General features: G+C 49.2%; 1 protein-coding gene across 5 annotated transcripts in view; it reads left to right on the forward strand.

Annotated features, from left to right (window-relative positions):
* LOC144791980 (uncharacterized) overlaps nt 1-17,454 on the forward strand; it is a 426,669-nt gene that overhangs the window by 201,351 nt on the left and 207,864 nt on the right. Inside the window, exon 1 of one of the 5 annotated variants that reach the window (XM_078666844.1) lies at nt 14,846-15,018. The exons of the other annotated variants lie outside the window; for them this stretch is intronic. The gene's annotated coding sequence lies outside the window, so the exon portion shown is untranslated. Of the gene's footprint in view, nt 1-14,845; nt 15,019-17,454 lie in introns of those variants that run through there. 5 annotated transcript variants of the gene reach the window in all.

The raw sequence follows: 17,454 nt of genomic DNA on the forward strand, positions 1-17,454 counted from the left end.
CTCCTTGTTACTGCCCTGTCTCCTTTTGGGACCGCCCATCAAGACTGGATCGTTTACTTGCGGCGTTAGACTGTCTCCTTCAATTTAGGCAGTAAGCACTTTCATTCGCGCAATGGCAACGGCTTGTTTAACAGTGCGGCAGCCTCAGCACTAATGGCTGCCATGCTATTCTTTTGTAACTTGCGATCGCCTACCGCGGCAACATGCCTTTTATTCTATTTATTTACTTTTGCTTACAATAGCGACACCCGCGCTTTAAATATCTTAAGTTTAAATGAGGGTGCCGACACTTTGACACCTTTCTTCCGGAGTCACTACTTTGTTCCCGAGTCATACCAGTGCAGAGTCATAGCAGGCTCCTGGGATCTCGTGCCACTGTTGTGAAACATGGCCCTTTTAAAGGATACCAATTAAAAACTATCTCTGTTTCTGTACTAACGGATCGCGCCCCTTAACTTTTAAAGTGCCCTTAAACATTCGGGAGGTCTTTCCCTCCCGTTGTCTTCATGCTTACCTATCGTGCCTTCGCACTCACTGGCCCTTCTTTTCTTGTTGTCTTTTCTTCTTCTCTCTCTTTACTTTTCTCCTTCCCTTCTCTAATAGTCTAACATTGCCTCGCCCCGTTCCTTGTCAGTGCTCTGTCTCGGGCATCCATTATGTCTTTTCAGCCCCGCTCGGAGCCGTACCTTGAAGTGCGCAGTAAGTGTTTGGAAGTTCAGCACTCTTCGCGAGGCTGTGCCCTCTTTCATTGACTAACTTCGAGTTGATAGAAGTCTCACGCCCCTTCTCCCCTCTTCCTGCCCTCCCGTACACCAGCTGATGCATTTAATCAAATCTTTGACACACAGAAGGCTGCTGGGCTGACGGCCCTCAGAGAAGCCTTAAGGCTGTCACCGGTGGCAGCCACAGGGCAGGGCCCAAGACCCAGGGTAGCCTGCCGCTAGCACAGAGGCCAGGCGACAGCAGAGGCATTGTAGCTAACCGGACATATTGGCGTATGCACAACAACGGTCCTTCGCGGCACACAGTCACGAGTCAGTTTATTACTATGACACACGTTAGGGGTTATTTTGCATGGGCCTCTGGAATTATGCGGTAGACGAGGACCAAGTTATGACGCAGGGTTGATTCAATCTTGTAGCAAGAAAAAGCTGCGTAATGTGGCACATTTTGTGATAGTTTTACTTGATTATTTTGACATTTTTACCCATGCTAACACTTCTGGGCAAAGGTTCCCCCTCATTAGTACAAGCTTCACACCCAAATATAGCAATGAGCAACGGAAAAGTGCAAGTGTAGCTGCGTTTTCAGTAACTTTTGATGCGTTTGTGCTAGAAATTAAATTTGTTTTGTTAAAATCCACAGATTACGCAGCAGGTAATGGATTATGTGGCAAAACCAGCAAATCCATAATGATGCGGAAAACAGCACAGCCACATAATTGAATAATTCCAGTGTCCCAGGTTATAGCATATCCAGACACTGTTTGCAGTCTCAAGTGGAGTGTGTAGGCTCCATCTGCATGGGCCTGACTGCCCAGTTGTTTAGACGCACACTTTTTAGGCCCAACTGGAGGTCTTGAGGGGCTGCTAGAGTGTGCAAGTTGGTTATGGAATTTTGGGGCATAGACACTAAAGTGATTGCCTTCCGACTCAAAAATCGTAAAGTATGGTAAGATTATGTGGCAGCAGTCAGGTGTAAAAGGGAAAAATGTATGTGGGGACACCTCTGCTTCCAGATATTTGTAAGAGTTCGAGGATTTTGATTTGGGCCTTGCAACTCAGCTGAAGCGCGGAGAGGTTTATATGGTTATCATTTCTCTTGGTGCAGATGGTGAGCCAGCTAACTGCATTCTTGGCTTCCTTAATATAAAATGTGTATTTGTAGGGGGCACCTTCATCACTTCTGCGAGCCGTGCTGTATTGGAGTATGGACTTGAAGCCCCACCCACTCTCCGCCTATATTTGTCATTGGCTTGTGTCATTGTCCTTTGTAAAATGCTGGCTTCTGATTCGTTAATAGGCTTTTTTAGACCCTCCTTAGTACCACCTTGTCTTCATTTGTAACCTCCCATGAGAACTGTCCCTTTTACTTTGGTTGTTACACCGTATGTCTTATTTACTCTGTAAGCACTATTTTCTTTAATGGTTTCTCCTACAGCAGGCACTACATGCTTTTCAGCAACATTCAGGTTGCCCTGCACGCTTACACGGAGCGCTTTTACAAAAAAAAAGGCATTTGTTTGTCAACTTGACAAACAAATGCTTTTTGGGTAAAAGCGCCCCCATACCGCGCTTTTACTTTAAGAGCGGCCTCAGACCTTTCCTTGGACACGGCTCATCTAAAGAAAGGGGTGTAGCCTCTGTTAACGTGAAAGCGCAGCATGGGACGCTTGTAAACAACAAGCATTTGCAATCCAGCAGGTCTTGCATTTTAGAAACTTTGACCTATTGGTATTGTAAATGACAATGCCTTTTATTTTTGCAAGTTTTTTAAACACAAATAAAAGGCATTGTCATTTACAATGCAATTGCTCAAAATCTCGCAAGATCCCTTAGTGCGAGTAGTCCAGCCGAGCACAGCCTCACTTCAGTCCCATGCGACAGCCCAAAGTTTTAGAAGACTTGGTCCCACCAGCCCCGCTGGCCATACCGGGTTGCTGCAGTACTTTCTGGACACAACATAGACTTCTCCAGTTCAATTGCCCACTCCACAGCAGTCTCTCCTGGCATAGGTTCGCTACTCAGACGTTCACGAATCCTGGCACACTGGTCACCACACAACTTCTTCAACAGTGGCCCCCTCTGGCATATGGGGTCACCACAATGATACCGTGTGGGCTCGGTGCCCTCTACACAGCACTCAATACTTGGCACCGTCTACGTCTGGTTTAGATGTAGGAAGTTTTGGGGAGGAGAAGGTGTGAAATTATAACACTTCACCGCGCTGTACCACTGAAGCTACCCCGTTTGAGTTACTTAGAAGTAGAAAAGCAAACACAACCTTATTTCATTCCTGACTAGAGGGCAAAAAGGCAGGGGCCGGGGGGGAGGAGTCTGAGCAGGTGGGGTTGCACACACAGTCTGAGAAAAATAGTGGCAAATGAAAGAAAATGTTGACAAGAAAGGGCATCTGGAAGACATAAAAATATCGGTTGGTGATTGGGTTATGTTTAAAAAACCTATCAAGGAAAGAAAGGGGACTCTGTGTTTTCTGACACCGTTGAAGCTGGCTGGGTGAGCAAGGGGGCAGCATTCTTGGATAGTAAGGGATAGTGGAACAAAAGGCAGTTGGTGAAGGCGACGCAGGATCAGGCTAAGTTAATTCTTTGAAGGAGCAGGATCATGGGTGGACTCATAGGCTGCTGGTTGGAGAAGGGGCCGCATCGGCTGGTGAGTGTGGATCTGAGAATTAGTGGGCCTTGATGGTGTGCTTCAGCCTTGAACGTGGCAGACTCTGAATCCGGGGGTTGGGTTAGGAGGCCTCTGATTAGATTCAAAGATTTTGTTAGATATTAATTTTCATGTGAGTTATTCTGGGGTGGATTTTGTTTTTATAAAAAGGGGGGGTGGTGATGTAGTGGATTTGTATTAGAATGTTTGGAATGCTTTTGATCATAAAGGTTATTGTATTGCTCTATGTTGGCCCGTGCATGGAGCTTATGCTGGCGGTGGGTTCGATGCCGAACCGGTTTCCCAAGCGGCCTCTATTGCCATAAATGACAATCCCCACCCTCCACTCCAGGTCACCTGGCCACCCTCCCTCCGTGCCTCGCCCGAGGGCACTTCTCCGCGCGACACCCCTGGACCCATCCCCGCATCCTCCACTGCAATCCCCCTTCCAAACAGTGCCCGACCCCCCCGCCATGTCTCCCCAGCGCCCGCAGAACTACAACCCCATCCCGACCGGCCCCAGAAGGATGAAAGGCCCCTGCCTGCCACCCACCCAAAATCTGCACAGGTCCCCTCCCGCAACCACTGCTCCTGCGCACCGACGCCTCCCAACCGCGTCGGCAGCTACCCGCATAAGCCCTCCCCACCACGCCCCCCCAATGACCTGCCAGGCTACACCCTGTGTTCCCGAGCCCCCCATCCGCAACCCTCCACTGGCCCACCAACCACTCGAAACCGGCCCCCCTTTCTGAGCGCCTTTCCCCGCATCCAAGCCTTCCCGTGTACCCACCCATCCAAAACTTCGCACCCACCCTCCCTGTTATCGCTCTCATCCCCTCTACCCCTATTTATGCTGCGCTAAGCACCCTGGCAGCCCTGATCCAACCCGCAAGATGCCGCCTGCACCAGTCACTCTTTTACGAAAACCTTTGTCACCATCCACTGCGAGGCCCCCCGGTGGCATCCAGGGGGGAAGCCAGGGGCCGAGCACCATTGCTGATTTTGCGATGCCCGACAGCTCTTACTCCTGGTGCCTGGTCCTTGCCCGTGTGCGGCCGAGATCCCCTGCGACTCCGACTGCACCGCGACCCGAGGTGTGTCCTCCCCGTGCGCCCGGACCCACCATGAGCCCTGCAGCTGACCGCACATCCCCAACCCCCCCATCACCTCGACCACCCCCAATAATGCCATGCCTGACCCCACGTCCGGCTCAAGCCCAGGCACTCCTAGCCCTCCCACACCTCCAACAACCTCCCGCAAATAGCATAGCTGCCAAGGTTTCAGATTGCTATGTGTGACATTTTAATAATTTTAAAGTAATTATGAGTGACATTTCAATGACTATGAGTGACACTGTCTCGTGAGCAAAATTAAGCAATGAAGAGGAGGGAAACCATAATATCAGAAATTGCACACATTTGAGGAACGAGAAACGAAGTTAACTGCTGCAAAACGTAAGAAATGTAAACGACTTCCATTGATCAGACTCTAGCTAAAATTACAGAAATTAGATAAAGCAGCGTAGAAGTGTTTCAAAATGTCTTTATAATCAGCTGAATGACTTGCAGTCTCACTCAACTGCTGCCAGTGACCTGAGCTATAACGCAACTGAAAACCAAAGCAGAGACATACTGTGTGAGTGACAGGGGCACAGGCAAACTCGGAATAAGTCTAGAATAGAGTGGTAGGCACCTGATTGAGATGATCCACGCTTAACACACAGAACTGGGTAAGCTCTCTGGTATGTTTTCATGAGTTTAAAATGGTTGAAGTTCTCTGCAGTTTAAGATGCCCTAATATTTCGAAAGTAATCCGTGGCATTTAATTTGACGTTGTGAATAAACACGGCACAGTTTATTCAATTTAACAAGAAGCGCTAATAAATATTGGTTCACTAAGGGAGTGGGGTTTGCTGTGCTAGCTGCCCTGACCCGGGCAATCTGAGTGCTTCTGAATAAGTGAAAGATCCACCGTGGCCTTCATGTGCTGCCTCTAATCTCTTTTCCTCTACTTGTGCGGCAGAGCGTGACGCTCGGAACAAACAACTACAAGGAGGCCCAATGAGGGGATGGGTGGGGGGCTCCTTTACCATGCAATAAAAAAATCTTTCCAGTCGCTTCAGAGACCCACGGCCTCTCCTAAGGCTCCGAGGAGAGATAACCGAGGTACGGCGGAAGAGCTGCACGTGTGGGTGGGGGCTCAGCCAGCATCTTAACTTAGCGCGCACAGGCTCTCTCTCCCACTGACCACGACCATTCGAACATGAGGTGATTGTGCAAAGTTTCACTAACCTCCGTCACAGAAGAAGGGCCCTCCACCTCCAGTCTGTCCAGGCGGCCCCGGGGTCACTGACTTCTTTCCGTCGGCTACAGTAAGATATTGCATGATTCAATGGGGGGGGGGGGCGGTAATAACAATTGCACTGGTGCCCGAGCCGATGCAAACTGGCGGACGGTGCTGTAATTATAATCAGTGCTCCTTTTAACGGTGAACATGCTGCGCAGCCCGTAAACTATCACAGCCACATCGAGCGCCCAAAATAAACTGCGCGCGCTTCCGCAGTGACGTCCCCCGCGATGACATCCGCCTGTCAGTAACAGCCGAGCCGTGGCAGTTAGATTCACCCAGGATACATTGTACTAAAGCTGCTCGCTGCCTCAGACTTTCAGTTTTAGTCAGGCTTGATAGTCACTCAGGCTTGACAGTGACAGCCTCAAATACTGGTGATATACTCAGCTTTTCAATACGCTGATTTGCGTGACAATCCTTTCACGTGCGGTAATGTGGTAATGTAACTTAAAATGCGTTAGTGTCACACCGGATGTGTGACACTTGACAGGGCTGAAATAGGCAGTGCCCCGCAACCACCTCCATCATCTTTAAACGGTGCCTAAGACGCCATCTCCTAGCACTCCTGCATGGCCACGCCCGACCAGCCTCGACAATCCCCAACCCACTCAACTCTGCCCACCCGAGCTCTCGCAGGCACCACGCCCGACCCTGCACTGCCCCTGATACCCCCTGGCCTCAGTCGGACAAAAGGCCGAGGGCACGAAACTGGGCCTCCAACCACAACCTAGTACCGAGATGGCGTGACAGCGCCCAAGGGCAACATGAACGTGTGGGGAAAATGTGTGTGGGGGGGTTAAGTGGGCACGAGGCACATTGCGAGACTTGCTTAGGCGCACTGCTCCAGGGATTTCTCGCCGCACTTTCAAGTGACAGGTGTTTAGTGTGGGCATTCAGGAGCCTGACACTACGTCAGTGCCCACCCAGGGCGCGGGGTCACAGCCCCACACGTTCAGCAGGTGACAGCGGGGTTCCTCTCCCGGGGCTTTGCAGAGCTGTTCCCTCCTGCCTCTCTGTCCTCTGCTTCTCTTCTCCTCAATGCCTCCTGTCTCTGACCCCTGCTGCTCTTCTCTCTCTGCCCTGCAGATGGCGCCCCTCTGAGTGAGCTCTCTTGGTCCTCCGCCTTAGCCGTGGTGGCGGTTTCCTTCTCTGACCTCTTCACCTTTTTTTTGCCGAGTTTTATATAGCGCGAACTTGACCCGAACCGGGTATCGGGGTGCTTTACATAGCACCAGTTATGTTACATGAGAGCACACATTCATTTTTGTTAGGCACGGGGAGATTAAGTGATTTGCCCAGAATAACAGGAGGTTTAGCGTCATTACCGAGACTCAAACCCAGTTTCCGAGGTCGAGCGCCCTAGCCGTTATCTTCCTCATGTTGGCCTGCCTGTGCTGCAAGAAGGGCGACGGCGGATTCAAGGTAAGACAGACCTGTGGATAATCACCCCCTGCCAGGGCCCATCTGGGTGTTATTATAGGCAGAGCCACTAGGATAATGCGGCAGGGAAGGGACAAACTCTGCAGTAGGGTTGACTAAATTATACGCCAAGAGATGGCAAATTAAGTGCTACCTTGTTTGGCAGTGTTTTTTCACTATTTTGTCCTTTTAACACGTGTAGATAGGAAAGAAAAGATTCCAAACAGCTTGGAGAATGCAACAGCTTTTTAGAAAAGAGAAATATACGTATTCCCCAGGCCCTATTTAACTGTTATTAACCAACAAGGAATATTTTTGTCTTTCCTCGAAGCACAACCATCGCTTCTGACCCCAAGAGTAAAATAGTGTATTTTCTGAAAACAAACCTACGCATGCACACTTCTAGAAATAAAAGGGGAGCCTCCTCGTGTACCAGTTTTCCTTAAGAATTTTTCAGTTTTGGGTTTAGTCTGTGTTCACACTAGGGCTTTAGAAGCACCACTTTCTATTAAGAGGCCAATAGAACAGTGTTGTACATTACTAGGTACGTCAGCGTCTTCCAAGTAGGCGCTCTCACATCAAGGCATCAGACCTTAAAAAGAGAAGTCAAATGTTTGGCATCTTGCTGTACTCTGAGCACCCTCTTGAAGTAACGGATGATGTGTCTCCGGTGTAACATGACTTTGCACGTATAACGAAGTACATTTAACCAGTGGGGCTCCGAAGTATAATTTTCTTCCCGATTGATCATAAATTTACGAATTAGAGAGTCTTTACCAAAGACCATCTCCGTTGGTTTCAGCATTAATCATTCATTATTGCTATATGCAAACCCTTGAATAAAGCGCTGATTGTAATCTAGTATCGGTAACAGAGATAAGGAACAATATTTCATTAGATTGCACACAAACTGCAAAAATACCAAAACCAAGCCATATAAATACATTGCAATTTGTGCTCTTTGACCTGAATGTGAACATCTTTTCTCTGAGGTCTTCACTTGGCTCTCTCTGCTGGCGAGTGGGTCTATGAACCAAACGCTCTCGCGTTACTGAAAATCATTTCTATGTCCAGATTCACTCGGATGGACACACAACCCCACACACACACACACACACCACCCCACACACAACCCCACTCACACAACCCCCCACACACACCCAACCCCCCCACATACACCCAACCCCCCACACACACCCAACCCCCCACACACACCCAACCCCCCCACACACACAACTCCTCACACATACAACCCCACACACATACAAAGCCCCACACATACAACCCCACACACACACAACCCCACACTCACACAACCCCACACTCACACAACCCCACACACACACAACCCCACACGCACACAACCCCCCACACACACAACCCAACACACATACAACCCCACACACACAACCCCCACACAACTAAAGACACACAACCACACACACACAACCACAAGCACACACGCAACCACACACAACCACTCAACCACACGCACAACCCCACAACCACACACACAACCCCAAACACAACACACACAACCACACACACAACCCCAAACACAACACACACAACCACACGCACAACCCCACACACACAACCCCAACCACACACACAACCACACCCACAACCACACACACAACCATCTATCTATCTATCTATCTATCTATCTATCTATCTATCTATCTATCTATCTATCTATCTATCGCATTCACTCTATCTATCGCCCTCACTCTATCTATCGCATCACCACAGCATCACTCAGCACCACCACAACATCACTATGCGCTACCACAGCATCACTGAACGCCACAGCATCACTCGTCGCCACCACAACATCACTCAGCGCCACCACAGAATCAATCTGTGCAACCATTCAACAACAGCTGTTTCAAATATGTTCTCTCAATGTTTCAAGCTTTATTACAAATGCCACAAAAATATGTTAATATTTCACTTCTGTTCTTGGATTTTCATCACAATAAAATACACTGAACATAATCTTCACAAAAGTTATTTACAAAAGTTTAAGCTATTGCCATTCTAAATTGTAGTGACGGTCTAGTTACGCACGGCACGTCGGCGGACGTGACGTGCGGGCAGCCAGGATTGGCTGCGTAGGCAGGGGGCGTGGCAGGCGCGAGGAGCGCGAAAACGGAGGAGAGTGAGTTGGCGCCGGAGCAGAGGCTCGGCGCTCTTTGGGGCATATAGTTATATATATATATGTAGAACAATAATAAAGAAGCAATCCACACAGAGCCTGGCTCCTGAGTCATCAATGTGTGTGCCTGCAACATTACAGTGGCGACGAGGGTGGGATTGAAGACCCCCAGCAAGGCAGGACCACTGACTCGACCTGAGGCGACTTGCAAGCACCGGAGGCTCCAGGACCACCACACAAGGGACAGAGGAGCAGGATCACCCGGTGCCGGACAACAGGTACCCCAAAGAGCGCGGCAGAGCCCAGCACACAGGAGGGTGTGGCGCAGAGGAATGAAAAGGGGGGACAGGCCCCAGGAACCAAGCAATAAGGCAGGATAAGGGGCACCGACCCACGCAGCGAACAGCAGACCCAGGGAACACGCACTGGAGGGCTCACAGGGAGCTGAGGGGGCCGACACAGACAGTCCCCGCACCCCAGCAAGCGAAGAAGAACAGGACGACACACCAGGGAGTCCCCGCAGCCAAGGAAGAACACCACCCGCAGAACAGAGAGAGAAGATGAGCGCGCAAGCAGGTTACGCGATAGCGCCGGTACAGTTCCTGCCCCGGCCAGGGGAACCCCTCATGAAATGGGAGGACTGGAGAGAGTACATAGATAATTTCATAGGTGTCCTGGAAGATGAGAACGATGAAGAGTTCAAACCTCAGAGGAAGAAGCGCATATTGCTACTGAACCTAGGCCCGGAAGGTCTCCGGATATACAAGAGCTTAGTTCCGAAACAGAGAACAACCACCGACGATGATGTGTACGCACAGGCGCTCGATGACCTCAATGAACATTTCAGGCCGGCAGTATGCGTGTCAGTGGACAGGTTTAATTTTCAACAGAGGAAGCAGAAGCAAGGAGAAACAGTGGAGGAGTACGTGGCAGCGCTGAAACGACTGGCAGCCACGTGCAAATACGCCAACTGGGAAGAAGAGTTCATCAAGGACAAGGTGGTTATGCACACTACGTGCACGACAGTGCAGGACAAGCTATGGGCGAGTGGGGACACCACACTGAAAGAGGTGCTAGTCATTGTAAAAAGAGCGGAGCTAGCTCGTCGATGCGCAGAAGTGACGAAGAAAGACATGGCGTCCAGCACGATGGTGAACAAGGTAGATAATGAAGGGCCTCGAAGAGAGTATCAGAACAGGAAACCAGCGGAAAGAGGGCCCAACAAGTGGCAAAGCAACGCAAGCACGTCAGGGAAACAAGCAGGGAGCAACAAAAAGCCATGCTACAGGTGTGGGAACTGGTCGCATGAAGCACATGATCGGAAGTGCCCCGCGTTTCGCGCCAAATGCGCGTACTGCGGAATAATTGGCCACTACGAGAAGGTCTGCAGGAAGAAAGCCTCCAAGAGCATGGTGAGGTGTGTGGACCAAAGCAATGATGATCCGGAAGACGATTCGGAAGCAGAAGAAGTCACGGTGATTTACATCGAGGACCAGGTCCTGAGTACAGACGGTAGAGCCCTGGACAGAGAAGGAAAACGTACGATGAAACCAGTTTTGGAAATGGCCATAGGCGGTGTCAAGATCAACGTGGTGGCCGACACGGGATCACCCTTCACCATCATCCAGAGAGCAGTGTGGGAGGAGAAATTTGCACCACGCCTCGGCCCGGAGCTGGAGAGATTAGACATCCGCCCAGTCACGTACAACGGGGACCGCATTCCCATGGCGGGGTTCAGACCCCTGACCTTCGAATTTCGAGGTCGGTCCGCACGATGCAAGCTCTACGTGTCGGAGAAGGGCCCGTCGGTCCTAGGATGGCTAGATCAAGGCGACCTAGGCATCAAACTAGATCCGGGAGGCAAGGAGCAAATACTCCTGACGGAGCAGGATACAGAGCCAAGTCTGGACAAATGGAGGAGCGAATACCCCAAAGTGTTTGGAGGCACCGTAGGGAAGCTGGAGAAATTCGCCCACAAAATCATTCTTAAGGAGGACGCCGTCCCGGTGGCCCACAAAGCAAGGAATATCCCGCTGGCAGTGAGAGATGCTGTAAAGGAAGAACTCCAAGACTTGGAGAAGAAGGGGATTATAGAACCCATCACGTGCGCAGAGTGGCTGGCGCCCTTGGTTGTGGTTAAGAAGCCCAACGGAAAGGTCCGGTTGTGTGTCGACCTGAGAGAATTGAATAAGAACATTGTGGTGGAAAGGTTCCCCTTGCCCAGAATAGAGGAGATGCTAGCCAGCACCAGAGGGATAAAGTGGTACTCGACCATAGACTTGACATCAGCGTACCACCAAATTGCCCCCACCCAGACAGCCGTAGATTGACATCCTTTATCACCCCGTTTGGGTGCTATCAGTTCCGCCGGATGCCATTCGGCTTGGCTTCAGCAGCGGCGGTGTTCCAGAAGATGATGCACCAACTATTCAAGGACCTCACCGACGTCCAATACTTCCAGGATGACATCTTGGTGATGGGGAGAGACATCCGAGACCACGATGTGAAACTGGGAAAAGTGTTGAAGATCTTGGAAGACAAAGGACTCACGGCTGAATGGTCCAAATGCCAGATAGGGATGAACTTGGTAACCTACCTGGGGCACGAGATAGGGGTGCAAGGCGTAACCCCTAAAGCTGAAAATGTCAGAGCGATCTGTGAAGCACCGTCCCCCACCACCAAGGAAGAGGTCAGGTCATTCCTGGGAATGGCAGAGTACTACGGGAAATTCGTACAGCACTTCGCCTCAAAGACCCATCACATGAGGCAGCTCACCAAAGAAAATACGGAATTCAAGTGGTCAGAGCACACCCAACGGGAATTTGAGATCATCAAGAAGGAAGTGGCTGGGGCCATACCGCTTCAAGGATTCGACCCCCAAGGCAAAACTGTCCTAACTACAGACGCCAGCGACAAGGGATTGGGCGCGGTCCTCATGCAAGACCGAGGGCAAGGACAGTTGGAAACGATCAGCTTTGCTTCACGCACCCTGAGTGACCCCGAAAAAAAATACAGTGTGATAGAGAAGGAGATGCTGGCGGTGGTGTGGGCCACCACGCGCTTCCGACAATTCCTGTGGGGCACCAGATTTCAATTGCGGACCGACCACAAGCCACTACTGAGAGTGCTGACATCGAGTGGCCATGCAGAGGCAACGCCCAGGATATCAAAAATGTCGCTAAAACTCCTAGAGTTCAGGTATGACGTGGAACATATACCAGGCAGCAAAAACAAGGTTGCAGACTACCTGAGCCGAGCGGCAGCCATGGAACCAGGCGAGGAAGACAAGTCCGGCACAGAGGAATGGGTGGCATTAATGGAGGATCACGAAAAGGTCATCAGCCTTCAAGAATGGACACAGGCGTATGTAGAGGATGAGACGTTGGAAGAGGTGAAAACATACATTACCCAAGGTTGGCCGGACAAGAGAAGGGTTCGGAAAGAACTCAATCCCTACTTTGAAGTGAGAGAGGAACTCTCCCTGGACAATCAAGGGACATTTGTATATAGAGGAGAGAAAGTCGTCCCTCCAATGAACATCATACCCAGACTGTTGGATATGCTGCATGAAGGGCACCTGGGCATTGGTAAGCTCAAACTGAGGTCCAAGCAGAACTATTGGTGGCCGGGAATGGACATACGAGCGGAACGGCATGTGAGAGAATGTGTGAGGTGCCAAGGCGCAGACAAGACACTCAAACCCCTGCGCCCAGCATTGGGTACATTTGAAACGCCAAGGAACCCCTGGGAAGAGCTATCAGTTGACATTTTAGGCCCAATCCTAGACATCCAAGGGTTCCAGAAGTATGTGTGTGTCCTTGTCGACAAATTCTCGAAATGGCCAGAAGTCAAGATAGAGGAAGCCATGGACACGGAAACAATTGTGAAGTTCCTGGCAGACACTTTTGTGAGGGAAGGCATACCCAAGTCCATTCTCAGTGATAATGGGCCCCAGTTCCGATCGGAGAAGTGGGACAACTTCATGAAAAGGAACGGCATCCAGGCGAAGCATACTTCGATATACCACCCTGCAGGAAACGGCCAAGTAGAACGCTTCAACAGGGTGGTGATGGGGTCGATCCAAGCAGCCATCTCGGACAACAAAGACTGGGAGAAGGACATATGGCACATGTTATGGGCATACAGGATCACTCCCACTAGTACGGGATATAGCCCCTTCCAGCTGCTGCGTGGCCGGGAACCCTTCACTCAGGACAACCGGGTATGGAAAGAAAAGACGATAGTAAGTGAATGGTCCCCTGCAGTGGTGCGGGCCAACATAGAGAAAGCCAAGGCAGTATACACCAGACATTACGACACACGGAGGAACGTGCGAGACACAGATCTTAAGGAAGGAGAGTGGGTGAGAGTAAAGCTGCCCACTCTGCAAAGAAAAGGAGAGAGCAAATACAGCAAGCCCTTGCAGGTGAAGGAAATTAAGGGCAGAGCGGCCAGGCTGAGTGACGGTAACATATGGTCACAAGACCGCATGGCCAGATGTAATAAGATCCTTGTTTGGGACTACGAAAGAGCAGGTGGAGAACCAGAAGGGAGTGAGAGTGAGAAACAGGAACATCAGGAGAATGAGATCACACAGAGAGAAGGAGAGCAACGACAAGGAGAAGCAGAGAACAGCGAGCAAGAGATAAGAGCTGATGAGAATGGCGACGGCAGGAACAGACAAGGTGAAGAAGAGAACAACACCACCCCAAGAAGACAGACACGGAGCGGCAGAGTGGTGGTGAGGCCCTCGAGGTTCAGAGACTATGATTTGAGCGACGGACTGTAAGTTAAAATGTTTGTGTGGAAAAAAGGGAGATATGTAGTGACGGTCTAGTTACGCACGGCACGTCGGCGGACGTGACGTGCGGGCAGCCAGGATTGGCTGCGTAGGCAGGGGGCGTGGCAGGCGCGAGGAGCGCGAAAACGGACGAGAGTGAGTTGGCGCCGGAGCAGAGGCTCGGCGCTCTTTGGGGCATATAGTTATATATATATATATATGTAGAACAATAATAAAGAAGCAATCCACACAGAGCCTGGCTCCTGAGTCATCAATGTGTGTGCCTGCAACATTACATAAATTACAATAACTTTCATTTAAGTATTAATTATTAAAAACCATTGATATTTGTAATATCAATACATCTAAGCCACGTAAATACAACACATATTGCATTACAAATGCTATTGGTGTCACATTTGCGAAAGTTATAACTATTGCCATTATAAATGACAAAACTATTAATTTCGCTATTTTCAACACCAACCCATCAATAAAAAAATGTCATTTATAATACCAATAGCTCAAACTTTCCTAATGCGAGACCTATTGCGTTGCAAATGCGTGTTAATTAAGTTTTACTCTTGCATTAACTCAGTTCAACTCTAGGCTGAAGCCCTCGTGCGCAACGTCCCCGTAGCCATGACAACTCAAGAGTCACTCTATTGGTTGTGATCAACGGCGCAGGAAGTGGTTTGCGGCGTCCAACAGGAAGTAAACTTCGTGTTTGCCACTTGCCAGCACTGCAGCCGGTGCACGGGAGCTGTCACCTCCTCTGTCGTACCGCCCTCCACAGGACAGGAGAGAGCCCCGACATCGATGCGAATAATTAGACTTGCAAGCGCATTTCAAAAACAGAACCAGGAAACTCTGCTTCCTGTGGCTGTTTCACCAGATGTTTATGAGGCGTCGTCTTGCAGGTGCGTGTAAAGAGGCACGGCAACACATTAGTTGGCGTCCCAAAGTCACTGTACCTGTGTAAAATGAAAGTGTGAACTGGGATAGCTGTCGGGACCTCTCAAGTGCTCCGTGCTCACAATTAACGACTCGGGTTTACAGAGAAACAAAGTGCCATCCGACAGCAGTTTAGATTGGGAGACGCCTTTCAACAATTAGTTTTCACACGATCTCGTCTCAGCCGTCAGTACAAAGGGTACTGTAGCAGGACTGTCCATTGACAATATAACATTTTGATTCCCAGATGGCCCGCATTTTATCAAAATATGGCAAAAACGTTATACTGTAGTTTAAAAACTCACATTTAAAAATCTCTGCTGCTTCAATCACCTCTCTAGCCTTGCTCAAAAACAAGCTCAAGACCAACTCCCCTGGCCGTGAGATGCCACAATTTAAGATAACTTCATGTAACAAATGTTGATCTGTTAAATGCTGCAATGTGAATGTGCTGAGGCGTCATTGCAAATCTCCCACTGCTTCTATGTTGCTGCGATCCACCACACTCGCTACAACCTCACATCCTGGTTCTTGTTGTGTACACCATCCTCATTAAAAGGACTACGGTACATTGACATACCAATAAACACGCATTGGCAAAGCCAATAGGTTTCGCCTATGCAAGATTTATTGGCTTTGTCAAAAAAAAAGTTGCATGTTGCACAGCGTTGCGAGCTGCTGTGCTACATAGCTTAAAGGAAAAGAAAACGATACGACGTGGCCAGACATAGTCACAGCGCTTTTTTATTTTTTTACTTTAAGCTAGGCACATGTAAATAAATTACAATTGTAATAGTTCTTTGTTGTAGGGTGTTTGTTATCTCTTGTTGCTAGAATATTAAGTTTGTTTCATATGAGGTTCACTAGAGTTAGTATAATTATGTCCCGAAAACCTCAAGCCCAGTTCAACCCTCTTGCAGTTTGCTTGTTAGGAACATGCACATCGGCGGAGATAAAGGAAGGGATTCGAGAGCTGTTTCACCAATCTACTGGCTTGGGCATGCCTACATTTTTTTTGAGATCATAAGCTCAGGATGCCTCCATTCTTTTGCATTTGGGTCTTCAAGTATTGTAAAAGGTGGTGATTGTTCACTATGACAGAGACATTTGAGGTACCAGGTTGTTTTGGGACAAGAGTTCAGGATAAATCTCCTGGAAAAAATTTGTCCTTGAAGGGTATGATATAAAATATTAGTGTTCAGCTTGATCGCAATTACGGGCACTGTGAAGACTGGTATGATGGTGCAGGCCAGGGTGGTCCTGTGGGTTAGGGCTGCTACTCCACACATTCTACTTATTTAGTTTCTGCGTAATAGTGGTGAATACATCTGTCAAGATGAGTGCTGGATATCTTAGTTTAACCGGTCTCTGTTAGAAATCGAAGGCCCCACTTGTTACTGTGAAGAGTGTTTTATATTTGGAATTTGAGATGTCCAGTCAGCAGTTTAGGAGACCCCAGACATGGAATCTGGTTTGGAATTGTTGTGGTGATTTGGGAATTTGTATGTTGCTGGAATGAAAGGTGGACATTTGAGAAGTAAAAGCATCTTTAAGTGCCTACTGGTTCCAATTGGGTCTGATTAGAGTTGAGATATTCTGAGATTGATTAAACCACTCCGCGTGGCTTAAACTAAAGGTGTGTATTTGGATGCCTAATTCGTGTTGGGCTTTAATTTTTTATTGAGATTTAAACATCTGGTCATAGTAGGTTTGACCTCTCAGGGCCATGGAGGAGGTAAGAAGGGGTTGCATTGTGGATAAGCAGGGAGGATAGTGGACTCCTTGCTTTTTTTCAATTTGTGGTCTTCCCCTTATCATTTTAAAAAGTATATAGCTTTTCATTGCACCGCTCCAGGAGTTAGGCCCAACTGCATTATGAAGCAGTCCGTGCTTAAAGTGGGATGAAAATTGTGTGTGGTGGTGGGGTGTTCTCTGAAACGTGCATGGCCAAAATCAGCGACTAGGATTCCTTTAGAATAGAAGTAGTCTGTGTAATCAAGGGCATGCATCAAAAAATATGTGAACTAAATTCCTCTGCCTCTCACAGTGTCCACTGAACAGTATTTTGGTGCCTCTCAGTGAGTTTTGATTTTAATTTCAACCAGGAATATCACACAATGAACGTGTCCTTAACACCTTCTGTGCTCATGACGAGCTGAGCTCCTCATGACCTGCGCGGCGCTCACACGCGGGGATAATTCCCCTGCTGTGCTGAGCGTTCCACGAAAACGGGCGTGGTCATGACAAGCTCAGCTCGTCATGAGCACAGTGCCACTGTGCAGCGTGACGAGCCGAGCTCGTCACAAGTACCGTGGTGCTGCACCCGTCTCCCCCTTCCCCCAGCGCCGCGGGGGAATTAGCCCCACGGTGAAGGGGTTAAATCACGCCAAACCTATTAATAA

This window comes from Lissotriton helveticus, chromosome 11 (assembly GCF_964261635.1).
Source record: "Lissotriton helveticus chromosome 11, aLisHel1.1, whole genome shotgun sequence".
Taxonomy (NCBI): Eukaryota; Metazoa; Chordata; class Amphibia; order Caudata; family Salamandridae; genus Lissotriton; species Lissotriton helveticus.